At 45.5% G+C, this 24,829-nt stretch overlaps 1 protein-coding gene across 1 annotated transcript in view; it reads right to left on the minus strand.

Moving 5' to 3' along the window:
- Positions 1–16,487, minus strand: part of LOC141124133 (beta-1,4-galactosyltransferase galt-1-like) — a 33,423-nt gene extending 16,936 nt beyond the window's left edge. Inside the window, exon 1 of the mRNA XM_073612211.1 lies at positions 16,280–16,487. The gene's annotated coding sequence lies outside the window, so the exon portion shown is untranslated. The remainder of the gene's footprint in view (positions 1–16,279) is intronic.
- Positions 16,488–24,829: the final 8,342 nt, after the last annotated feature.

Below are 24,829 nucleotides of genomic sequence, written 5' to 3' on the forward strand. Positions count from 1 at the left end.
CAGGTACAAAATTTAAAGGGATATTACACTTTTATTGTTTGACTTTAAGCATTATTAAATTCACTGCTCCTGAAAAAACGGCCGTTTTTAAAACTTTTTTTTACATTGATCCATGTCCCCTGGGGCAGGACCCAGGTCCCCAAACACTTTTTATGACAATAACTTGCATATTAGCCTTTAAAATTAGCACTTTTGATTATTCATGTTCGTGTCCCATAGACTTTAACGGTGTTCGCGTGTTCGAACGAACTTTTTTCCTGTTCGCATGTTCGGCTCATCCCTAATATTCATATAGTGCTTTTGAATATGTTCAGGTGTTTTTAACTAGCCCTGCAGGAAATGTCATTCTTGTATGTGTGCGCTGTAAAATATTTTGTACTGTTTGTAGGTCTTATAGCAGCACCATCTTGAATTTAAACGCATTGTATGGTGAGCCCCCCAAATATGTACTTGTATATTGTAATAGGCCCTGACCAGGTTTTTTGGGCTGGAGCACCCAGTGATTAGGATGTATCCCTTTCAGTTCTCCCACATAGAGGAGTTCAGCTCCCATGGTTGAGACAAAGGATCTTCCATTCTATTACTAGTGTAGGACCCACTAATTCGGGGGACTTTGTCGCAGTAAGTGGGCTTTGCACTATATAACCATATAGTGTGACCAAACCCATTCTTGTATGTGTGCTGTAAAATATTTTGTACAGGTTACACTGCAGGACTTTGCTTCTAAGTGCGTAGACGCTGGGCGCCAGAGAAAGGCCCGGGAGTTACGTGACTGAAAGAACAAGTGGGAGGAGTTACCCTACTTGCTACCGCGTGGGACGCGTGTAGTGTGCTTGGCGCCAGGGGAGAAGAGAAGCCTCGTGATCATGCTGAAAAGATCAGAGTGTGGCCATGTCTTTTCCGGCATTGCAATCGGTTGTGGGACCCAGAGTGTTCCCTGCAAGCACCGTGATGAATACTGTGCAATCTGGGACTTTGCTCACGGATACTGGAGTTCGATTGAAGCCGCAGGGGAGGTTTGTCCTATATACCTCGGGAGATGTTGAGGGACTGGGTATGACCTGCCATCGATGCGAAGGATTGGCCATGCATCTTCGTCCATTCGGCCGATGTCCACAGTGTGGAGAATACCTGTTTGTGGTGGAGCAGCCTACCATGTCGCCCCATGCCTATCGGATGGATTGGGTGAAAGGTATCGCTACAGTAGAAGCTGCTATTGCTGCAGAGAGGGAGCGACGGGCCGCCACTTTGCCTGTTACTACCGATAATGTTCCAGAAAAAGACATTGTTGCTGTTGTCTCGCCCGGAGACATTACTTTGGTTCCTGAGTCCACTACGCCTGCTCCTGGGGTGCCTACTCAGAAGAAGGTGGGCTATGTAAAGGCTTCCCGCGGCCGTGGCCGATTCCTACCCCAAAGGATGCCTGAGCCGGAGCTACCAGAGTCTACGTCTAACGGGTAAGCCACTGTTGAGGACTGTAAATAAATATTTGCCAGCTGAAGAATTGAGAGACTCGGAAATAGAATCCATGCCGGATCTGTCCGATGATGATGACTTATTTGAAACCATGTCGCAAGAGCTATTGTGGTCACAAGGCGAGGATGTTGCCTCCACAATGACTTTTCCTGAATGGACTGCTATGAGTTCTGGGAAGACGTCACCCTGTGTGGAAACACACAGTACTGATGCTGGGACTTTGCCAGAGGCTACTAATTCACTACAGACACCGGCTGGGTCTATGGTGAGAAAGTCACTAAATTCCTGTGTACCGCCTGGTATGGGGAGAGACAGATCTTTGCCAAAACTTGCTCGCTTGCAAAGGATGTTAAACAAGCGTGTGGCCACAGAGTATGGATTGGAGTTCCCCTATGTGCCCCAGGATATTATGCAGGAGATTGAAGCTAATTGGGAACTTTGGTACAATGAAGCTGTTTGGGACTACTTGTCTGTGCCTAAGCCCTTCAGAAAGACTGGATGTTCCATCCGGATGGATGAACGTTTCAACGGATGCTTTGTTCATTGGAACTATGGTCGGCATATCTATGCTGATAAAGTGGTGATCTGCAGACCGGGAAAGGACAATGCTGTGTATTTTATTACCACTGTAGATAAAGAAGGAAAATATGTGACTCTACCAGATTCTCGGTTTTACTGGTAATTATGGACACTATTACTTTGAAGTTAGCTACTTAGATAGCGACAGGGCAAAGAGATCTGCGTGGTCAAGATCTACAGATCCTGTTCTGTGTTTATATCCAAGGACTTCTGTTTGCTAGCCGGATTTCTTTTATAAGAAAATTTCTTGTGCAGGGATGGACTCCAAAAGTACATATTCTTTCTAATACAAATCATAGGAAGAGAGTCTCATTTTCTCCTGGTGTTGCGTAGTGTGTATATATGTGTGTTTAAATATGTTTCTTTTTCAGGGATCATCGGATTATATGTATAGCCGGGAGGCTTTTCAGCTAGTTAGTTAGTGAGGTTGTAAGAAAAAAAAATTTATATTGTGGTTTTGTTCGCGGCTGTGAACATAATGTTTTATAGATATAAGTCTCATAATGTCTTTATACTGTCCTTTCTCTCTTTCTTTGCCTATCTAAAGTTCTGAGAAACTCAAATGCTACTCTCAGGCTTGAGAGTTATGGTTACTGCGTTCAGGACAGACGTTGGGGACAACGTCTATTGTAGTGGGGGGAGTATGTAGATAGATTTACAATCTACCGCAGATTAGGTAAATTTAGTAAATTGTGTGTTAGGAAGGTTAAAGTTTGCCTCTGTTCCAGCTTGGCTGACGTTGTGTGTGCTTCCGTGCTGACCGGTGGGTGTCGCTGTTACCATTAGTCAGTGTTGGAAAGGCAATGTGTCGAAGTGTATAGATGCTCCTCTGTCTCGGAGACAAGCTCGGTGGAGGTGGTCCTCCAAGTTGCATTCTGGGAAGGGGGTATTTATGGGACAGACGCCGTTTTACAGCCACCTGCTGGCCCTCCTGGCCCACAGGTTTGCGTTAAGGAGCTACCTCATGGTCCTCCGATCGGGAGGCCCATGATGCTGCGGCGCAGGGGTGGGTCCAGAGGCTTGTCTGGGGCCTACCACCGCAGCCGAGGAATGGTCCTGAGCTGTCGGTCCTGTGTGACGAAGCTGGACAACCGAGGAGATCCCAGGGGAGGACCCGTCTTGGAGAGATCACGCGGTGAGCTGGTCTATAAAGGGGCCTGGTGACTCGGTTGCAGAAGAAGTAATTATACAGCATAGTGTCGCCGGTTCGGCTTAAAGGTTCAGGCACTATGACTGACTGTTCACTGCAGAAGATCTGATACATCCTGTGGCAGAGGATTGTGCAGATTTACCCCCCAAATAAGTCTGTGGCAGAGACTTTAGATTTGTGCTGCGTGCTGGCTGCTAGACCGGTGAGAGAGGCCTATCCAGACGAGCAAAGAGTGTGTCCCACGAGGGGAACGTATTTCACATAATTATCTAAATTCTACCAGGACATTTGTCGCTAAGATCTTGTAAGAAGATATTTGAGTTTCTCCTGAAAGTTTCCTTTTCCGGCTCTTTCCTGCTACTTCCTAAAGTTTGACTGTTTAATAAAGCATTGAAAACGTACTCCAGTGTTGGTGCGTGTGTCGTCTAGCAGTAAACTCAACGGAACCCCTAGACCCACGGAACCCCTAGACCCGGTGCCGGTGAAACAGAGGGAAGCAAAGTGAAGGTAACAGACCCATTTAAACCAGCAGCTCCACCGTGAGTTAGTGCTACACCTGTATGTACCTATCTTCCCCGCTCATCAGAAATATCTGCGTTTCGAAGTGGAAAACCTTCATTTTCAGTTTGTAGCCCTGCCTTTTGGTCTAGCTACTGCACCTCGGGTGTTTACAAAGGTTCTGACCCCTCCTCTGGCCAGATTAAGGGCCCAAGGTATAACAATTATAGCTTACCTAGATGACCTGCTCTTTATAGATCGGTCGGTAGCCCGCTTAGACCAAAGCATGGTCACCACAGTCAACTACCTGAAATACCTAGGTTGGGTCCTCAACCTAGAGAAATGTGTTTTAAAGCCAGTAAGAAAACTAGAGTACTCGGGTCTGGTTATAGATACAACTCAGAAGAGGGTGTTTTTACCCCAGACACAGATCAGTGCCATAAAGGAGCTGGTTCAGTTGGTCAGGGCGAAGAAGGGTCCTTCTATTCTCCTTTGCATGAGATTGTTGGGAAAGATGATGGCTTCATTCGAAGCGGTTCCCTATGCTCAGTTTCATTCGAGACTGCTGCAAAACAGTATCCTGTCTGCTTGGAACAAGAAGGTCCAGGCGCTAGATCTTCTGATGCGTTTGTCGCCAAAAGTGCGCCAGAGCCTCATTTGGTGGTTGATACCCGAGAATCTGCGCAAGGGGAAATCCTTCTTACCAGTTACCTGGAAGGTGGTAACAACAGATGCCAGCCTTTTGGGTTGGGGAGCAGACCTGGAAGAGAAGACTGTCCAAGGGAAATGGTCCAGAACTGAAAGGACCTTGGCCATCAACATTCTAGAGATTCGGGCAGCGTACCTAGCCCTAAAGGTCTGGACATTCAGGTTGCAGAATTGTCCTGTCAGGATCCAATCAGACAATGACACAGCAGTGGCTTATATCAATCACCAAGGGGGCACCAGAAGTCGTGCAACCCAGGAAGAGGTAAAACATATCCTAACCTGAGCAGAAAAGCATGTGCCATGCATATCGGCAATCTTCATTCCAGGGGTAGAGAATTGGCATGCGGACTTCTTAAGTCGCCAGCAGTTGTTTCCGGGGGAATGGTCTCTTCAACCTGACATCTTCCTGGCTATATGCCAAAGATGGGGGATCCCGGACGTAGATCTGTTTGTGTCCAGTTTCAACAACAAGGTCGACAACTTTGTGTCAAGTACATGGGATCCACTCGCATACAGAACAGATGCGTTGGTGACTCCGTGGGACCAGTTCTCACTGATTTATGCATTCCCTCCTATTCTGCTGCTACCTCGACTTCATCGCAGGATCAAGCAGAAATGGAAGTCGGTAGTTCTTGTGGCCCAGAAGATCTTGGTATGCAGAGATGGTAAAAATGGCGGTAGGGGCCCTATGGACCCTACCACCACGTACAGACCTGCTATCGCAGGGACCAGTGTTCCATCCTACCTTACAAACGCTAAATTTAACGTTTTGGCTATTGAAACCCACATTCTGAAGAGTCGTGGGCTTTCAGGCTTAGTCATTTCTACCTTGATTAATGCAAGGAAGCCGGCCTCCAGAGTCATTTATTATAGAGTCTGGAAGGCATATGTCTCCTGGTGTGAATCCCGGAAAGTATGTCATAGGTAGAATCCTTGACTTTCTGCAAATGGGGTTAGAGATGAAGCTGGCCTTGAGTACCATCAAAGGCCAGGTCTCGGCCTTATCGATTTTTCAACAACCACTTGCTTTGCATTCTTTGGTCCAAAGCTTTATACAGGGGGTAACGCAGCTTAATCTACCTTTAGAGCACCCCTGAACCATTGGGACTTGAATTTAGTTCTGTCGGCGTTACAGAAACAGCCTTTTGAGCCGATGCGACATATTCCCTTGGTCCTGTTGACAAGGATACTAGTTTTTCTGGTAGCCATTTCTTCTGCAAGAAGGGTATCAGAATTGGCTGCTCTTTCTTGTAGGGAGCCATATTTAACCACTTGCCGACCGCCTCACGCCTATATACGTGAGCAGAATGGCACGGGCAGGCAAAATCACGTACCTGATACGTGATGCCTTCCTGCGGGCGGGGGGTCTGATCGGACCCCCCCGGTGCCATAGGCAGTCGGTGGTCGGCGGTCGGTGCCATAGGCGGTCGGGCGATGAGAGGTCAGGGGGAGGCCATCCATTGATGGCCACCCCCTCCCGATCGCTCCCAGCGAATCAAATGCTTCCTCTCCCTCTGTAATGTAAACAGAGGGAGAGGAAGTGATGTCATCTCTCCTCGAGCCAGTCTTTTCGATCCGGCGCCGAGGAGAGAAGACATCCAAGTAAGTTGCACCAACACTACACTTCTAGTAGAACACGCAGGCACACTTTTCACCCCCCTTCACCCCCCGATCACCCCCCTGTACCCCCTGTCACACTGACACCAATAGCAGTTTTTTTTTTTTTTGCATTGGTGTCAGTTTGTGACAGTTATAAGTGTTAGGGCAGTTAGGTTAGCCCCCTTTAGGTCCAGGGTACCCCCCTAACCCCCCCTAATAAAGGTTAACCCCGTGATCACCCCCCGTCACCAGTGTCGCTAAGCGATCGTTTTTCTGATCGCTGTATTAGTGACACAGGTGACGCTAGTTAGGGAGGTAAGTATATAGGTTCGCTCTCAGTGTTTTATAGCGACAGGGACCCCCATATACTACCTGCTAAAGGTTTTAACCCCCTGATTGCCCCCTAGTTAACCCTTTCACCAGCGATCACCGTATAACTGTTACGGGTGACGCTGGTTAGTTAGTTTATTTTTTTATAGTTTATTATAGTTTTAGGGCACCCGCCGTTTATTACCTTATAAAGGTTTAACCCCCTGATTGCCCGGCGGTGATATAAGTTAAGTTTTTAGGATCAGATAAGGTCTGCGTCGCCCCAGGCAGCGTCAGGTTAGCGCCAGTACCGCTAAAACCCACGCACGCAGCATACACCTCCCTTAGTGCTATAGTATCTGAACGGATCGATATCTGATCCGATCAGATCTATACTCCCCAGCAGTTTAGGGTTCCCTGAAACACAGTGTTAGCGGGATCAGCCCAGATACCTGCTAGCACCTGCGTTTTGCTCCTCGGCCCAGCCCAGCCCAGCCCAGCCCACCCAAGTGCAGTATCGATCGATAACTGTCACTTACAAAACACTAAACACATAACTGCAGCGTTCGCAGAGTCAGGCCTGATCCCTGCGATCGCTAACAGTTTTTTGGTAGCGTTTTGAATCAGTCGCTGACAGTCAGGAGCTTTTTTGCCTGTGAGTCTCACTAGTGTACCCCTAAATTTAGAGCCCAAAATGGCAAATCGAAGGTACACTAGTGAAGAGGCCTACACGTTTCTGAGCATGACAGATAGTGAAGAGGAAGTCACTCATCTGTCAGATTCAGGCTCAGAATACGAACCTGTAGAGGACTCCATGACAGATAGCTCTGACGACGGAGTTGTGGTCCCTGCTAAGGTCAGGCGTACCAGACCCCGAACTTCTTCTGTCCTTGAAGTGCAAGAACCCCAGGTCCCTCGTATGGAGCAGAGAAATACTAGCTCCGCTATTCCTTCTGGTGAACTGGCAAGCACCAGCAGCCTAGTACACCCTGGTCGTACATCCAGCACTGCAGTAACACTTGGTGACGTGGCGAGTCCCATAAGTGCAGTTCAAGCTGGTGAGGTGGCAAGCACTAGTCGTGTCCCGCTGCCACCAAGAAGACGAACACAGGCCCGTCGTGCCCATAGTGCCCTTCCTGCTGCATTCGCCAATCCAAATTGGGTACCCACCACTTCTGCAGCACCCGTACTTCCCCCATTCACTGGCCAACCCGGAATTTAGGTGGAAACAGTTGACTTTACGCCACTGGATTTTTATTCGCTGTTTTTCACCGAAGATCTCTATAGATCTATTGTGGACCAAAGCAATTTGTATACTGGTCAACACATCGCCACTATTCCCCAGTCCTCCCTTGCCAGAGATTGGAAACCAATTACGGTTTCCGAATTTAAGATCTTTCTGGGCCTTTCCCTCAACATGGGCTTGAATAAAAAGAGTGAGTTGCGGTCATATTGGTCCACTGACCCAATTCACCATATGCCCTTGTTCTCTGCCTCCATGACCAGGGCACGATACGAGCAGATTTTGCGGTTCATGCACTTCAACGACAATGAACTCTGTCGTCCTCGTGGAGACCATGGATACGATCGGCTCTACAAAATTCGGCCCCTCGTAAACCACTTCAACCAACGTTTTGCAGACTTGTTTACCCCCCATCAAGTTGTCTGCGTTGATGAGTCCCTGATTAAGTTTTCTGGCCGCTTGTCCTTCAAACAGTACCTTCCCAGCAAGCGTGCCAGATACGGGGTCAAGATGTATAAGCTCTGTGACAGGGCCACAGGCTATACATGTAGATTTATGGTTTACGAGGGCAAAGATAGTCACGTAGAGCCGATCAACTGCCCTGACTACATAGGAAGCGCTGGCAAGATAGTGTGGGACTTGGTGTCACCCTTATTCGGAAAGGGGTACCACTTGTACGTGAACAATTATTACACGAGCGTGCCACTTTTTAGTCACTTGTTTGATCAGCAGATTGGAGCATGTGGCACCATGCGACCTAATCGCCGGGGCTTTCCCCAGCGGTTTGTAGATTCCCATCTTAGGCTGGGGGAGAGAGCCTGCTTGAAGTGTAATAATTTGCTCGCTATGAAGTGGAGAGATAAGAAGAATGTTTTCGTTCTTACCTCCCTTAATGCAGACACGACGGTCCAAATTCCTACGGTGACTGGTGTTGTGGAGAAACCCCTCTGTGTCCACGAATACAACCTTAATATGGGAGGGGTGAACCTCAACAACCAGTTGTTGGCGCCGTACCTAATTGCCCGTAAGGCCAGACGCTGGTACAAAAAAGTGTCTGTTTATTTATTTCAATTGGCTTTGCTGAACGCTCATGTGCTATACAGAGCTTCAGGACAGACTGGATCCTTCCTTAAATTCCAGGAAGAGATCGTCAGAGCCCTTCTGTATCCAGACGGTGCTCCACCTCACCTTCCCCAACCAAATGCAGTAAGCCGGCTGCATGAGAGGCATTTTCTTTATGCCCTCCCGAGTACCCCTACCCAACGAGCCCCCCCAAAAAAGATGTTGTGTCTGCAGCAAGCGCGGATATAGACGTGACACCCGGTATTATTGTCCCCTCTGTCCTGGCAATCCTGGTCTTTGCATTGGTGAAGGTTTTGAACGCTACCATACATTAGTGGAGTATTAGCGTAGGGTACAGCACTGCAAAGACTAGGCACACTTTCACAGGGTCTCCCAAGATGCCATCGCATTTTGAGAGACCCAAACCTGGTACCAGTTAAAAAAGTTAAAGTTACAAAAAAAAGTGTAAAAAAAACAAAAAAAGTAAAAAAAAAGAAAAAAACACAAAAAATATATAAAATAAAAAAAACAAAAATAGTTGTTGTTTTATTGTTCTCTCTCTATTCTCTCTCTATTGTTCTGCATTCTATACTGCAATGTTTTATTGTTATGTTTTTATCATGTTTGCTTTATAGGTATGCAATTTTTTTATACTTTGTTTTTTTATTGTTAACCATTTTTTTGTTTTCAGGTACGCCATTCAGCTGCAGAGCGGATTTATTCATCTTGACTCCAGCGCTGTCGGAGGTGATTTCACCACCACAGTTACATACTTCAGCATATATACCGAAGCGTGGGGGCAGCAGAGGGTGGAGGAGCAATTTGCTCCTGCCTTTTGCGGGAGGATGCCCCCATGCTTCGGCATATATATACGGTGCATGTATGCCCATCGTTAGAAGTGGGTGGATGAAGGGAGGTATTCTAATGGTGGGCATACCCACCGATCAATCTCTTTTTTTCGTTCAGCCCACAGGCTGCATAAAAAAAGGTTACAATATATGCCCAACAAGGACCAGCAACGTACTGATATGTTGCTGGACTTTGAGTGGTTATACCAGAATGATGCCTGCAGGTTTAGGTATCATCTTGGTATCATTCTTTTCAGCCAGCGGTCGGCTTTCATGTAAAAGCAATCCTAGCAGCTAATTAGCCTCTAGACTGCTTTTACAAGCAGTGGGAGGGAATGCCCCCCCCCCACCGTCTTCCATGTTTTTCTCTGGCTCTCCTGTCTCAACAGGGAACCTGAGAATGCAGCCGGTGATTCGGCCAGCTGACCATAGAGCTGATCAGAGACCAGAGTGGCTCCAAACATCTCTATGGCCTAAGAAACCGGAAGCTACGAGCATTTCATGACTTAGATTTCGCCGGATGTAAACAGCACCATTGGGAAATTGGGAAAGCATTTTATCACACCGATCTTGGTGTGGTCAGATGCTTTGAGGGTAGAGGAGAGATCTAGGGTCTAATAGATCCCAATTTTTTCTAAAAAGAATACCTGTCACTACCTATTGCTATCATAGGGGATATTTACATTCCCCGAGATAACAATAAAAATGATTAAAAAATAAATAAAAATGAAAGGAACAGTTTAAAAATAAGATAAAAAAGCAAAAAAATAATAAAGAAAAAAAAAAAAAAAAAACACCCCTGTCGCCCCTGCTCTCGCACAAAGGTGAACACAAGCGTCGGTCTGGCGTCAAATGTAAACAGCAATTGCACCATGCATGTGAGGTATCACCGCGAAGGTCAGATCGAGGGCAGTAATTTTAGCAGTAGACCTCCTCTGTACATCTAAAGTGGTAACCTGTAAAGGCTTTTAAAGGCTTTTAAAAATGTATTTAGTTTGTCGCCACTGCACGTTTGTACGCAATTGTAAAGCATGTCATGTTTGGTATCCATGTACTCGGCCTAAGATCATCTTTTTTATTTCATCAAACATTTGGGCAATATAGTGTGTTTTAGTGTATTAAAATTTTAAAAAGTGTGTTTTTTCCCCAAAAAATGCGTTTGAAAAATCGCTGCGCAAATACTGTTTGAAAAAAAAATGAAACACCCACCATTTTAATCTGTAGGGCATTTGCTTTAAAAAAATATATAATGTTTGGGGGTTCAAAGTAATTTTTTTGCAAAAAAAAATAATTTTTTAATGTACACAAAAAGTGTCAGAAAGGGCTTTGTCTTCAAGTGGTTAGAAGAGTGGGTGATGTGTGACATAAGCTTCTAAATGTTGTGCATAAAATGCCAGGACAGTTCAAAACCCCCCCAAATGACCCCATTTTGGAAAGTAGACACCCCAAGCTATTTGCTGAGAGGCATGTCGAGTCCATGGAATATTTTATATTGTGACACAAGTTGCGGGAAAAAGACAAATTATTTTTTTTTGCACAAAGTTGTCGCTAAATGATATATTGCTCAAACATGCCATGGGAATATGTGAAATTACACCCCAAAATACATTCTGTTGCTTCTCCTGAGTACAGGGATACCACATGTGTTTTCGGACCCCGAAAACCAAGCACCGCCTTCAGGCTTTCTAAGGGCATAAATTTTTGATTTCACTCTTCACTGCCTATCACAGTTTCGGAGGCCATGGAATGCCCAGGTGGCACAAAACCCCCCCAAATGACCCCATTTTGGAAAGTAGACACCCCAAGCTATTTGCTGAGAGGTATAGTGAGTATTTTGCAGACCTCACTTTTTGTCACAAACTTTTGAAATTTGAAAAAAGAAAAAAAATAAGTTTTTCTTGCCTTTCTTCATTTTCAGAAACAAATGAGAGCTGCAAAATACTCACCATGCCTCTCAGCAAATAGCTTGGGGTGTCTACTTTCCAAAATGGGGTCATTTGGGGGGGGGGGTTTGTGCCATCTTGGCATTTTATGGCCTTCAAAACTGTGATAGGTAGTGAGGAGTGAAATCAAAAATTTATGCCCTTAGAAATCCTGAAGGTGGTGCTGGGTTTTCGGGGTCCCGTACGCGGCTAGGCTCCCAAAAAGTCCCACACATGTGGTATCCCCATACTCAGGAGAAGCAGCTGAATGTATTTTGGGGTGCAATTCCACATATGCCCATGGCATGTTTGAGCAATATATCATTTAGTGACAACTTTTTGTAAATTTTTTTTTTTTTTTGTCATTATTCAATCACTTGGGACAAAAAAAAAAATATTCAATGGGTTCAACATGCCTCTCAGCAATTTCCTTGGGGTGTCTACTTTCCAAAATGGGGTCATTTGGGGGGTTTGTACTGCCCTGCCATTTTAGCACCTCAAGAAATGACATAGGCAGTCATAAACTAAAAGCTGTGTAAATTCCAGAAAATGTACCCTAGTTTGTAGACGCTATAACTTTTGCGCAAACCAATAAATATACGCTTATTGACATTTTTTTTACCAAAGACATGTGGCCGAATACATTTTGGCCTAAATGTATGACTAAAATTAAGTTTATTGGATTTTTTTATAACAAAAACTAGAAAATATAATTTTTTTTCAAAATTTTCGGTCTTTTTCCGTTTATAGCGCAAAAAATAAAAACGGCAGAGGTGATCAAATACCATCAAAAGAAAGCTCTATTTGTGGGAAGAAAAGGACGCAAATTTCGTTTGGGTACAGCATTGCATGACCGCGCAATTAGCAGTTAAAGCGACGCAGTGCCAAATTGTAAAAAGTGCTCTGGTCAGGAAGGGGGTAAATCCTTTCGGGGCTGAAGTGGTTAATAATGCACAAGGATAGAGTAGTATTGCGTCCTCATCCTAGTTTTTTGCCAAAGGTGGTTTCAGGTTTTCATCTAAACCAGGATATTGTTCTACCTTCATTTTTTCCAGAACCCTGTTCTACGGAAGAAAAGTCACTACATTCTCTGGATGTAGTGAGAACAGTCAAAATCTATTTGGAGGCGACTGCTCAGATTCGGAAAACTGATGCTTCGTTTGTGTTGCCTGAAGGTCCTAGGAAAGGACAGGCAGAGTCGAAATCTACTATTGCTAAGTGGATTCGGCAAGTAATTATTCAAGCTGATGGTTTGAAGAGGAAAGTTCCACCTTTTCAAATCAAAGTGCACTCCACCAGGGCTGTTAGTGCTTCGTGGGCAGTGCATCACCGAGCCTCCATGGCTCAAATCTGCAAGGCCACAACTTGGTCTTCAGTCCGTACATTCACCAGATTCTATCAGTTGGATGTAAGAAAACATGAGGATATCTCCTTTGGGCGCAGTGTGCTGCAGGCAGCAGTATAAGGTCCTCAGGTCTGATTGCACCCTACATTTGGTTGTGTCTCCCTCCTCTCAGTTGGCATTGCTCTGGGACATCCCATACAGTAATTACTGTGGCTCTGTGTCCCGTGATGTACGATAAAGAAAATGGGATTTTTATAACAGCTTACCTGTAAAATCCTTTTCTTGGAGTACACTTCGGGACACAGAGGTCCCGCCCCTCTTCTTATACACATATATTGCTTTGCTACAAAACTGAGGTACTCCCAGTAAGGGGAGGGGTTATATAGGGAGTGGACTTCCTGTCTTAGGGTGTGTCAGTGTCCATCACCTAGAGGTGCCATATAACCCACATAGTAATTATTATGGCTGCCCTGTGTCCCTGTGATGTACTCCAAGAAAAGGATTTTACAGGTAAGCTGTTATAAAAATCCTATTACTGCTTAGGAGATACGGGGAGGTACACTACAACGTGGGAAACCCTCAATCCACGCACGTTTCATGCACCTCATTCAAATCGCACCCTTCCTTGCAATCTGCAGTGGGTGTCAGTGCTATCTTACTGACACCCGAAGCAAAGGTTGCAAAACACCGTTTTTTTGCCTGCACCGGATCGCATTCACAAAACGACCATGCGAACCGCTTCCAAAATTGGTGCTGCATGACTTTGGTCTGATTTGAGCCCATTCAAAATGCCTGGTATCACACTATAGTTTTCATGTAAATCGCACAGGAACTGCACCGCATTCCTGTGCCATTCACATGCGATTCTGCATGGTGTGATTTGAGCGGTGTGTTTTGAATGAGCTGAATCGCACCGCATTGCACCAAAGAAGTGCAGGCACCTTTTTTTTGAAAAACCAACCATGCGATCTGGTTCAGACCAACACTGCATTTGCGACCTTCTTTTGGGGAGTTGTTCACTTTGAATTGACCACCTGCAGCAGATCAAAAACACAGTGTGATTGCAATGCGGTGATGGAAACGCACAGGGGGTCACAGCTTTTCCTGTACCACATATGTATGAACCAGGGGTAAAACAGGGCCAAGGCATGCCACTGAGGGCAGCAGAAAGTCCAGCCTGGCATTGGCAGACATGTTGTGGTGCCAACTGATGAATCAGTAAGCCGGTGAGCACCACAACAAGCTTGCCGGTGCCAAGCTGGACTGTCAGTAAAACAAGCAATAGAAAACTCAGCTTAGCCTCAGTCATCTGTCAGTAACACAAGCAATGCAAAATTTCACCCAGCCAACCTCAATCACATACTTTGCCAGTTGGCACACAGAATCGCACACAGTCTCTCACTGACCATTACCTGGTATGAAGAGCAGAATGCCAGCAGCACCACAGCAGTCTGAGCAGTGGTGAGTCTGAGGACACTCTCTGAGACTCTCTGAGACTCAACCAGAAGAGAAAGAGGGACATACCTGGACAGGACAGCGGCAGTTCATCCATGTGGGGGGCCGGCGGCTACACAGCACTTTACCAGCACTCTGTGCTGCCTGGTGATAGATCTGTCAGCCTTCAGCCCGAGCCCGATAGACCGGCCTGGCGGTGTACCACAACATGGGTGCGGGTATGCCTAATGATCTATTACACTTGCTGCAGCGGCATTATTACACTCTGTGTGCCACTGACTGCAGTGCTGCCTGCCGCTGGTGCCATGTGCGGCTGCAGGGCAGGGACACCATGCATTTCATTTTTGCCCCGGGGGGGTTTTGAACACCCCTGACTCCCACCTTATCTACGCCCCCTGACTCAAAGCTCATAAGATCTTTAACAAGATAATATCACTGGTGAATATCCTTCCCTCCTCCCACCCCAAATTCTTCAACAATAAACCTCTTCCCACCCCATATGACATCCTCCCAGGATTGCGCCCCATGGGCCGATGTCAGATCACTGTACTGGCCCGCTGCGGGTACCATTTGTCCACTGTGACCAATCCCAGCAGATCACATGACAGCTGTACACAATGAAAGTCTTTGATTCGTGCTTTACATTGTGTACTATTGTGATGAGCTCTGTGATTGGTTACAGTCATCACATGGTACAGACAGGGCCAATCACAGCCCATCTATACCATATGATTAGCTGTGGCCAATCACAGCTAATCACAATAGTAAACACTGTATCAGTAGTTTTCATTCAGAAAAAAAAATGGTTGCTTATAACTGTAAAATTCATAGTTAGAAGCAATCATAGTGTGTAAAAACAATTTTAAAAAATCCTGATCACTTCCCAAGTTTAGTACATTGTTACTGTGGGAACACCGTATTGCTCTGGTCACTGTATGTTAAAAAAGTAATAATAATAATGCAATAAAAAACTATTTAAAAAATTTTAAAAAAATATTATTATTTTTAACATACTGTCACCAGTCAGTGTCCCTGATCACCACCACACCACTTATATGATGCTGGACTGCACTTGTGACAGGATGTAAAAAATGTAGAAAAAAAACCCATTTTTTTTCATTTCCTAAAATTTCATATGGGTTCGCATGACTGCGCAATTGTTATTCAAAATATGACTGCGCTGAAAGCTGAAAATTGGCCTGGGCAGAAGGGGGTAAAAGTGTCCAGTATTGAAGGGGTTAAAGCATTTTTGTACCTACAGGACACTCAGTATGGGTTTACATTGACTTTAACAGACCCGATAGTGCCTACAAAGCCCTTTACTGATCCCTCTCTGTGCATTTTATCAGCAGTGATCCCTATGATTTCCCTCTCACAGATAAAGCACAATATGGCTGCTGGGAACCCAATCTTTTTTTAAGGAGGGGGCTGACTTATCCAAACACCCCCTTATTGGCCCTTCTAAGCCACATGACTTCAAAGAAAGTGCATTATGGTCATTCAGCTGTCATGGTGTTAAAATTACATATTAGATTGCTGGATCTGCAACCACGAACATGGTGGGTTTGCCTCAATGTTAGTCCCAAACCCAAATCTCATCTCTACACCAGATAATAGTCTCTTATGTGGGCACCACCCTTCTGACTCCAATCAGTTCCACACCTGCCTTCGGGTAGGATGAGGGCACTATCTTCATCAGCTGTCTATGGGTCACACATGTCCCCTTCTGCTTTGACCTTTGGGTCAGAACACACAAACTCCCAAAGTAATGGCCGACTTCTCTCAACTTCATCATAAACACATCTGGACAGTAACCCTCACCCCTCCCCCTTTTCAGGATGTGCAAAGCAAAATAATGGACTTTTACTTTAAGCACTGCTAACTAAAATAAAACCTTTCACAGTAATCCCTGCAACCTTCTCAGGACATACACTCACAAAGTCCACCATCATGGATCCACCAAATAATGGACTTTCATTGGTGAGAAAAAACCTTTCACATACATGGGGTCCCTTTGAACTTCACACAAGGCACCTCATCTTTCAGTTGTAACCAATTGCACACATATTTCAGAAGAGGACTTACTTCTCAGCAGAGATCAGAAGACTCCAAGCAGAAGAAGCTCCTCTTGTGCCAGTTGGATCCTTCACCAGTCTTGAGATTGAGCTCCAAATGTTGAATTTTTCAAGGACTCCGTTGTGACAGACTCACCTCTCAGCAGAATGTGTTTTAGGGTTTTTTGCTCGTTTTTATCCACCCACAAGTGAAGGTGACATGGTGTTCTGCCCATACAGGTATTGTCATAACAAGGAGCCCAGTAACTTTTAGCCTGGTTATCTGTTGCAGTTTATCAGTTATGCCTCCTTATTTCCTCTTAGCTGCCAAATGGGTTCTATCAACTGGCATGTATCCATGTTGTGAAAATTTTATTTTATGGAATGACGTGGACATTTTATTCCAGGATGTGTGCTTCATAGATTGTCATCTGTCTCCCTGTGTTTGATTTAACCAATGAGTTCTCTAGCAGAGCGCACTTGGGTTGAATCGGGATCAGCGGTAAAACCGTCAGTATGAAAACCTTCTCATGGACTTGGAGACGTGTTCTCGGTGTGTGTTGGAGACGTGTTCTCGGTGTGTGTGGGGCGTTTGCTGGTTTGTAAGTATCAAGCGCAATGCGCTGGGCTTCTTGCCTTCAAATGTCTATGTACATTAGAGAAGTGAAGTCCGCATAACGAGAGAAACATATTATATCTCTGTTGTGGCTACGCTATCCCTTTTGGATACATATCTGCTTTTATAAGAGGACATTGATGTCTGCCTTGTTGGTATACTCGTACCGTATATTGACAACAGCAGTAGCAATGTCCCCGCAGATCTTCTCAAGCCTGTAAGAACAAGTAGAATGATCTTACTAGATACTGGTTACTCTGAGCAGTGTTGAATAGGCTCCATGCTGACCAAGATGGTGGATGGACATGTGCACCCCACCACTCCTGTGGATGCCCTCCCCTTTACTGTTGTCATTTTCTGTGCTGTCATTTCTCATGGAGGAAGCGATTGGCTGTTGGGGCCATGACTTCCTGTTTGTCATTCCTTTTGTTGCAGATAAATAAAATGAAGGGCTCATCAAGGCAGACAGTCGAGCTGTGGAGCTAAGCATGTAAGAATGGTGGTTGTAACATCACCCCGAGTATGAAAGTTGTTAAAGTCGTTTAGGACATTCCGTTTGCGAACACAAAGGCAGCTACCGAACACTCCAATCAGTCGAACAAGAAACCCATATGAATAATTCTCCCCCCCAAGTACGAGACGAGGCTCTGTACGGAGGGTCAAACAGGAATCAGACTCTTTATTAGAACCAAAATTATAAGTCTTTATATACAGTAGAAGAGGTGGTCCCCCTCCTGCTCATATTACTCTAACAATACACCTGTAACCAGAAACAGAATTAACATGAGCTAATAAATGAATCCCTTAAAGCAGCCGATGTGACTCCGTGTCCTCCTGAGCATTGTATGATTAATCAGGATTTCACTACAGGTCAGACTTGTGGTCACCGAGCCTCACACATTAGTATAAACACAGAACACCTTCTCACAATAGCAGGAGCTAATTACAATTAACAATACAAACCGTGATCTCCTCCCCTCCTCAGCCTAGTAGGCAACAAACTATAGTATGAGTGGACGGTCCGGCTCCTACCCGGTTCTAGAGGCCAATGTGATCAGCTCTCTCAACTAACATGTGGAGTTCAGAATCAAACAAACCAAGAATAGTCTTTACATATATCCTGGGGGATATTGTGGATAAATATTACTGTCCCATTTTAAGTAATCCAATCATATTCTCAGGGTTCCTTCTTTTCTTGGTCACCCTGCGCCCAACACTGACTCCCGTCACAGTGGTCATGTCTGGGTTACTTGGGAAGAAACGGGAAACAGGGTCGTATTAAGATGCATGGCGGCGCATGCACTTGCAGCGGCCGGGTGCTCTGTACAGCAGTGTGAGAGGAGGACTGTTTGCTATGAGCGAGAGGAGCTGCTGGCTATTTGCTGTAGGCAGGAAAATGCTGTGTGTACTATGGAAGGCCAGGACTAGGCTTTAGTGCCTTTGGTTTCATGTCCTGCCCCACTACTGTATGTGCCCTGCTAGGAGCTTTGCCCGAGATTCAGCACTTTGGGAAGTGTGCTGAGACTGCAATCAATACCACAGCAGCTGCTGCAGAGCTGACAGGAAATCAAGAAAAGCACCGGAGGAAAAGCAAGCAAGCTAAGCAGTGGAGGTGCAGCACACTAAAACTTCCCCTGGAGAACTATCAAGATTGTCGGGACATATTGTTCACCTGATTTGGAATATCTTATGGTTAAATGTAGACTTTTTTTTATACCAAGAGAATTTACTAATGTTATAATTGTGGCTGTGTACTTACAGTGGGGGCGGAAAGTATTCAGACCCCCTTCAATTTTTCACTCTTTGTTAGATTGCAGCCATTTGCTAAAATCATTTAAGTTCATTTTTTTCCTCATTAATGTACACACAGCACCCCATATTGTACACACAGCCCCCCATATTGTACACAGCCCCCCATATTGTACACAGCCCCCCATATTGTACACACAACACCCCATATTGTACACACAGCACCCCATATTGTACACACATCACCCCATATTGTACACACAGCACCCCATATTGTACACACAGCACCCCATATTGTACACACAGCACCCATATTGTACACACAACACCCCATATTGTACACACAGCACCCCATATTGTACACACAGCCCCCCATATTGTACACACAGCACTCCATATTGTACACACAGCACCTCATATTGTATACACATCACCCCATATTGTACACACAGCACCCCATATTGTACACACATCACCTCATATTGTACACACAGCACCCCATATTGTACACACATCACCTCATATTGTACACACATCACCCCATATTGTACACACAGCACCCCATATTGTACACACATCACCTCATATTGTACACACAGCACCCCATATTGTACACACAGCCCCCCATATTGTAAACACAGCACCCCATATTGTACACACAGCACCTCATATTGTACACACAGCCCCCCATATTGTACACACAGCACCCCATATTGTACACACATCACCCCATATTGTACACACATCACCCCATATTGTACACACAGCACCTCATATTGTACACACAGCCCCCATATTGTACACACAGCCCCCCATATTGTACACACAACACCCCATATTGTACACACAGCACCCCATATTGTACACACAACACCCCATATTGTACACACAACACCCCATATTGTACACACAGCACCCCATATTGTACACACAGCACCCCATATTGTACACACAGCACCTCATATTGTACACACAGCCCCCCATATTGTACACACATCACCCCATATTGTACACACAGCACCTCATATTGTACACACAGCACCCCATATTGTACACACAGCACCCCATATTGTACACACAGCACCTCATATTGTACACACAGCACCCCATATTGCACACACAGCACCCCATATTGTACACACAGCACCCCATATTGTACACACAGCCCCCCATATTGTACACACAGCACCCCATATTGTACACACAGCACCCCATATTGTACACACAACACCCCATATTGCACACACAGCACCCCATATTGTACACACAGCACCCCATATTGTACACACAGCCCCCCATATTGTACACACAGCACCCCATATTGTACACACAGCACCCCATATTGTACACACAACACCCCATATTGTACACACAGCACCCCATATTGTACACACAGCACCCCATATTGTACACACAGCACCTCATATTGTACACACATCACCCCATATTGTACACACAGCACCCCATATTGTACACACAACACCCCATATTGCACACACAGCACCCCATATTGTACACACAGCACCCCATATTGTACACACAGCCCCCCATATTGTACACACAGCACCCCATATTGTACACACAGCACCCCATATTGTACACACAACACCCCATATTGTACACACAGCCCCCCATATTATACACACAGCACCCCATATTGTACACACAGCCCCCCATATTATACACACAACCCCCCATATTGTACACACAGCACCTCATATTGTACACACAACACCCCATATTGTACACACAGCCCCCCATATTGTACACACAGCACCCCATATTGTACACACAGCACCCCATATTATACACACAACCCCCCATATTGTACACACAGCCCCCCATATTGTACACACAGCACCCCATATTGTACACACAGCTCCCCATATTGTACACACAGCACCTCATATTGTACACACAGCACCCCATATTGACAGAAAAACACAGAATTGTTGACATTTTTGCAGATTTATTAAAAAAGAAAAACTGAACTATCACATGGTCCTAAGTATTCAGACCCTTTGCTCAGTATTTAGTAGAAGCCCCTTTTGATGAGTCTTTTTGGGAAAGATCCAACAAGTTTTTCACACCTGGATTTGGGGATCCTCTGCCATTCCTCCTTGCAGATCCTCTCCAGTTCTGTCAGGGGGGATGGTAAACGTTGGTGGACGGCCATTTTTAGGTCTCTCCAGAGATGCTCAATTGGGTTTAAATCAGGGCTCTGGCTGGGCCATTCAAGAACAGTCACGGAGTTGTTGTGAAGCCACTCCTTTGTTATTTTAGCTGTGTGCTTAGGGTCATTGTCTTGTTGGAAGGTAAACCTTCGGCCCAGTCTGAGGTCCTGAGCACTCTGGAGAAGGTTTTCGTCCAGGGTATCCCTGTACTTGGCCACATTCATCTTTCCCTCGATTGCAACCAGTCGTCCTGTCCCTGCAGCTGAAAAACACCCCCACAGCATGATGCTGCCACCACCATGCTTCACTGTTGGGACTGTATTGGACAGGTGATGAGCAGTGCCTGGTTTTCTCCACACATACCGCTTAGAATTAAGGCCAAAAAGTTCTATCTTGGTCTCATCAGACCAGAGAATCTTATTTCTCACCATCTTGGAGTCCTTCAGGTGTTTTTTAGCAAACTCCATTCGGGCTTTCATGTGTCTTGCACTGAGGAGAGGCTTCCGTCGGGCCACTCTGCCATAAAGCCCCGACTGGTGGAGGGCTGCAGTGATGGTTGACTTTCTACAACTTTCTCCCATCTCCCGACTGCATCTCTGGAGCTCAGCCACAGTGATCTTTGGGTTCTTCTTTACCTCTCTCACCAAGGCTCTTCTCCCCCGATAGCTCAGTTTGGCCGGACGGCCAGCTCTAGGAAGGGTTCTGGTCGCCCCAAACGTCTTCCATTTAAGGGTTATGGAGGCCACTGTGCTCTTAGGAACCTTAAGTGCAGCAGAAATGTTTTTGTAACCTTGGCCAGATCTGTGCCTTGTCACAATTCTGTCTCTGAGCTCTGTGCCTTGTCACAATTCTGTCTCTGAGCTCTTCAGGCAGTTCCTTTGACCTCATGATTCTCATTTGCTCTGACATGCACTGTGAGCTGTAAGGTCTTATATAGACAGGTGTGTGGCTTTCCTAATCAAGTCCAATCAGTATAATCAAACACAGCTGGACTCAAATGAAGGTGTAGAACCATCTCAAGGATGATCAGAAGAAATGGACAGCACCTGAGTTATATATATGAGTGTCACAGCAAAGGGTCTGAATACTTAGGAGCATGTGATATTTCAGTTTTTCTTTTTTAATAAATCTGCAAAAATGTCAACAATTCTGTGTTTTTCTGTCAATATGAGGTGCTGTGTGTACAATATGGGGTGCTGTGTGTACAATATGGGGTGTTGTGTGTACAATATGGGGTGCTGTGTGTACAATATGGGGTGATGTGTGTACAATATGGGGGGTTGTGTGTACAATATGGGGTGCTGTGTGTACAATATGGGGGGCTGTGTGTACAATATGGGGTGCTGTGTGTACAATATGGGGTGCTGTGTGTACAATATGGGGGGCTGTGTGTATAATATGGGGGGCTGGGTGTACAATATAGGGGGCTGTGTGTATAATATGGGGGGCTGTGTGTACAATATAGGGGGCTGTGTGTATAATATGGGGGGCTGTGTGTACAATATGGGGAGCTGTGTGTACAATATGGGGTGCTGTGTGTACAATATGGGGTGCTGTGTGTACAATATGAGGTGTTGTGTGTACAATATGGGGTGCTGTGTGTACAATATGGGGTGCTGTGTGTACAATATGAGGTGCTGTGTGTACAATATGGGGTGCTGTGTGTACAATATGGGGTGCTGTGTGTATAATATGGGGGGCTGTGTGTATAATATGGGGTGCTGTGTGTACAATATGGGGGGCTGTGTGTACAATATGGGGTGCTGTGTGTACAATATGGGGTGCTGTGTGTACAATATGAGGTGCTGTGTGTACAATATGGGGGGCTGTGTGTATAATATGGGGGGCTGTGTGTACAATATAGGGGGCTGTGTGTATAATATGGGGGGCTGTGTGTACAATATAGGGGGCTGTGTGTATAATATGGGGGGCTGTGTGTACAATATGGGGAGCTGTGTGTACAATATGGGGTGCTGTGTGTACAATATGGGGTGCTGTGTGTACAATATGAGGTGTTGTGTGTACAATATGGGGTGCCGTGTGTACAATATGGGGTGCCGTGTGTACAATATGGGGTGCTGTGTGTACAATATGAGGTGCTGTGTGTACAATATGGGGTGCTGTGTGTACAATATGGGGTGCTGTGTGTACAATATGAGGTGCTGTGTGTACAATATGGGGTGCTGTGTGTACAATATGGGGTGCTGTGTGTACAATATGGGGGGCTGTGTGTACAATATGGGGGGCTGTGTGTACAATATGGGGTGCCGTGTGTACAATATGGGGTGCTGTGTGTACAATATGGGGTGCTGTGTGTACAATATGAGGTGCTGTGTGTACAATATGGGGTGCTGTGTGTACAATATGAGGTGTTGTGTGTACAATATGGGGTGCCGTGTGTACAATATGGGGTGCTGTGTGTACAATATGGGGTGCTGTGTGTACAATATGAGGTGATGTGTGTACAATATGGGGTGCTGTGTGTACAATATGAGGTGTTGTGTGTACAATATGGGGTGCCGTGTGTACAATATGGGGTGCTGTGTGTACAATATGGGGTGTTGTGTGTACAATATGGGGGGCTGTGTGTACAATATGGGGTGCTGTGTGTACAATATGGGGTGCTGTGTGTATAATATGGGGTGTTGTGTGTACAATATGGGGGGCTGTGTGTACAATATGGGGTGCCGTGTGTACAATATGGGGTGCTGTGTGTACAATATGGGGTGTTGTGTGTACAATATGGGGGGCTGTGTGTACAATATGAGGTGCTGTGTGTACAATATGGGGGGCTGTGTGTACAATATGGGGGGCTGTGTGTACAATATGAGGTGTTGTGTGTACAATATGGGGTGCTGTGTGTACAATATGAGGTGTTGTGTGTACAATATGGGGTGCTGTGTGTACAATATGGGGGTGATGTGTGTACAATATGGGGTGATGTGTGTACAATATGGGGTGCTGTGTGTACAATATGGAGTGCTGTGTGTACAATATGGGGTGCTGTGTGTACAATATGAGGTGCTGTGTGTACAATATGGGGTGATGTGTGTACAATATGGAGTGCTGTGTGTACAATATGGGGGCTGTGTGTACAATATGAGGTGCTGTGTGTACAATATGGGGTGATGTGTGTACAATATGGAGTGATGTGTGTACAATATGGGGTGCTGTGTGTACAATATGGGGGGCTGTGTGTACAATATGGGGTGCTGTGTGTACAATATGGGGTGTTGTGTGTACAATATGGGGTGCTGTGTGTACAATATGGGGGGCTGTGTGTACAATATGGGGGGCTGTGTGTACAATATGGGGTGCTGTGTGTACAATATGGGGTGTTGTGTGTACAATATGGGGTGCTGTGTGTACAATATGGGGTGCTGTGTGTACAATATGGGGGGCTGTGTGTACAATATGGGGGGCTGTGTGTACAATATGGGGTGCTGTGTGTATAATATGGGGGGCTGTGTGTATAATATGGGGGGCTGTGTGTACAATATGGGGGGTTGTGTGTACAATATGAGGTGCTGTGTATACAATATGGGGGGCTGTGTGTACAATATGGGGGGCTGTGTGTACAATATGGGGGGCTGTGTGTACATTAATGAGGAAAAAAATGAACTTAAATGATTTTAGCAAATGGCTGCAATATAACAAAGAGTGAAAAATTTAAGGGGGTCTGAATACTTTCCGTCCCCACAGTCCCCACAGGTTAATTCTGAGCTGTCTCTGGAGGAATTATACAATGCTATTAACACTCAGCTGAATGCACATCCAGAGGGGTTGTGATTGTAGCTGGCGATTTCAATCATGTGGAGCTAGAAACGGTTCTTCCTAAATTTTATAAGAATGTGCGCTTTCCAACAAGGGAGAACAATATTTTACATCAGGTGTATACAAATGTTTCCAGTGTATTTAAAGCTACTTTGTTGCCACATCTTGGTCTATCAGATTTAGGGATGGGCTTTATGTTTGGGTCGAACATGAGTTCGACTCAAACATCGGCTATTTGCCCGTTCACCGAACGGCAAACAATTTGGGG

Source organism: Aquarana catesbeiana, linkage group LG01 (genome assembly GCF_042186555.1).
Source record: "Aquarana catesbeiana isolate 2022-GZ linkage group LG01, ASM4218655v1, whole genome shotgun sequence".
Lineage (NCBI taxonomy): Eukaryota > Metazoa > Chordata > Amphibia > Anura > Ranidae > Aquarana > Aquarana catesbeiana.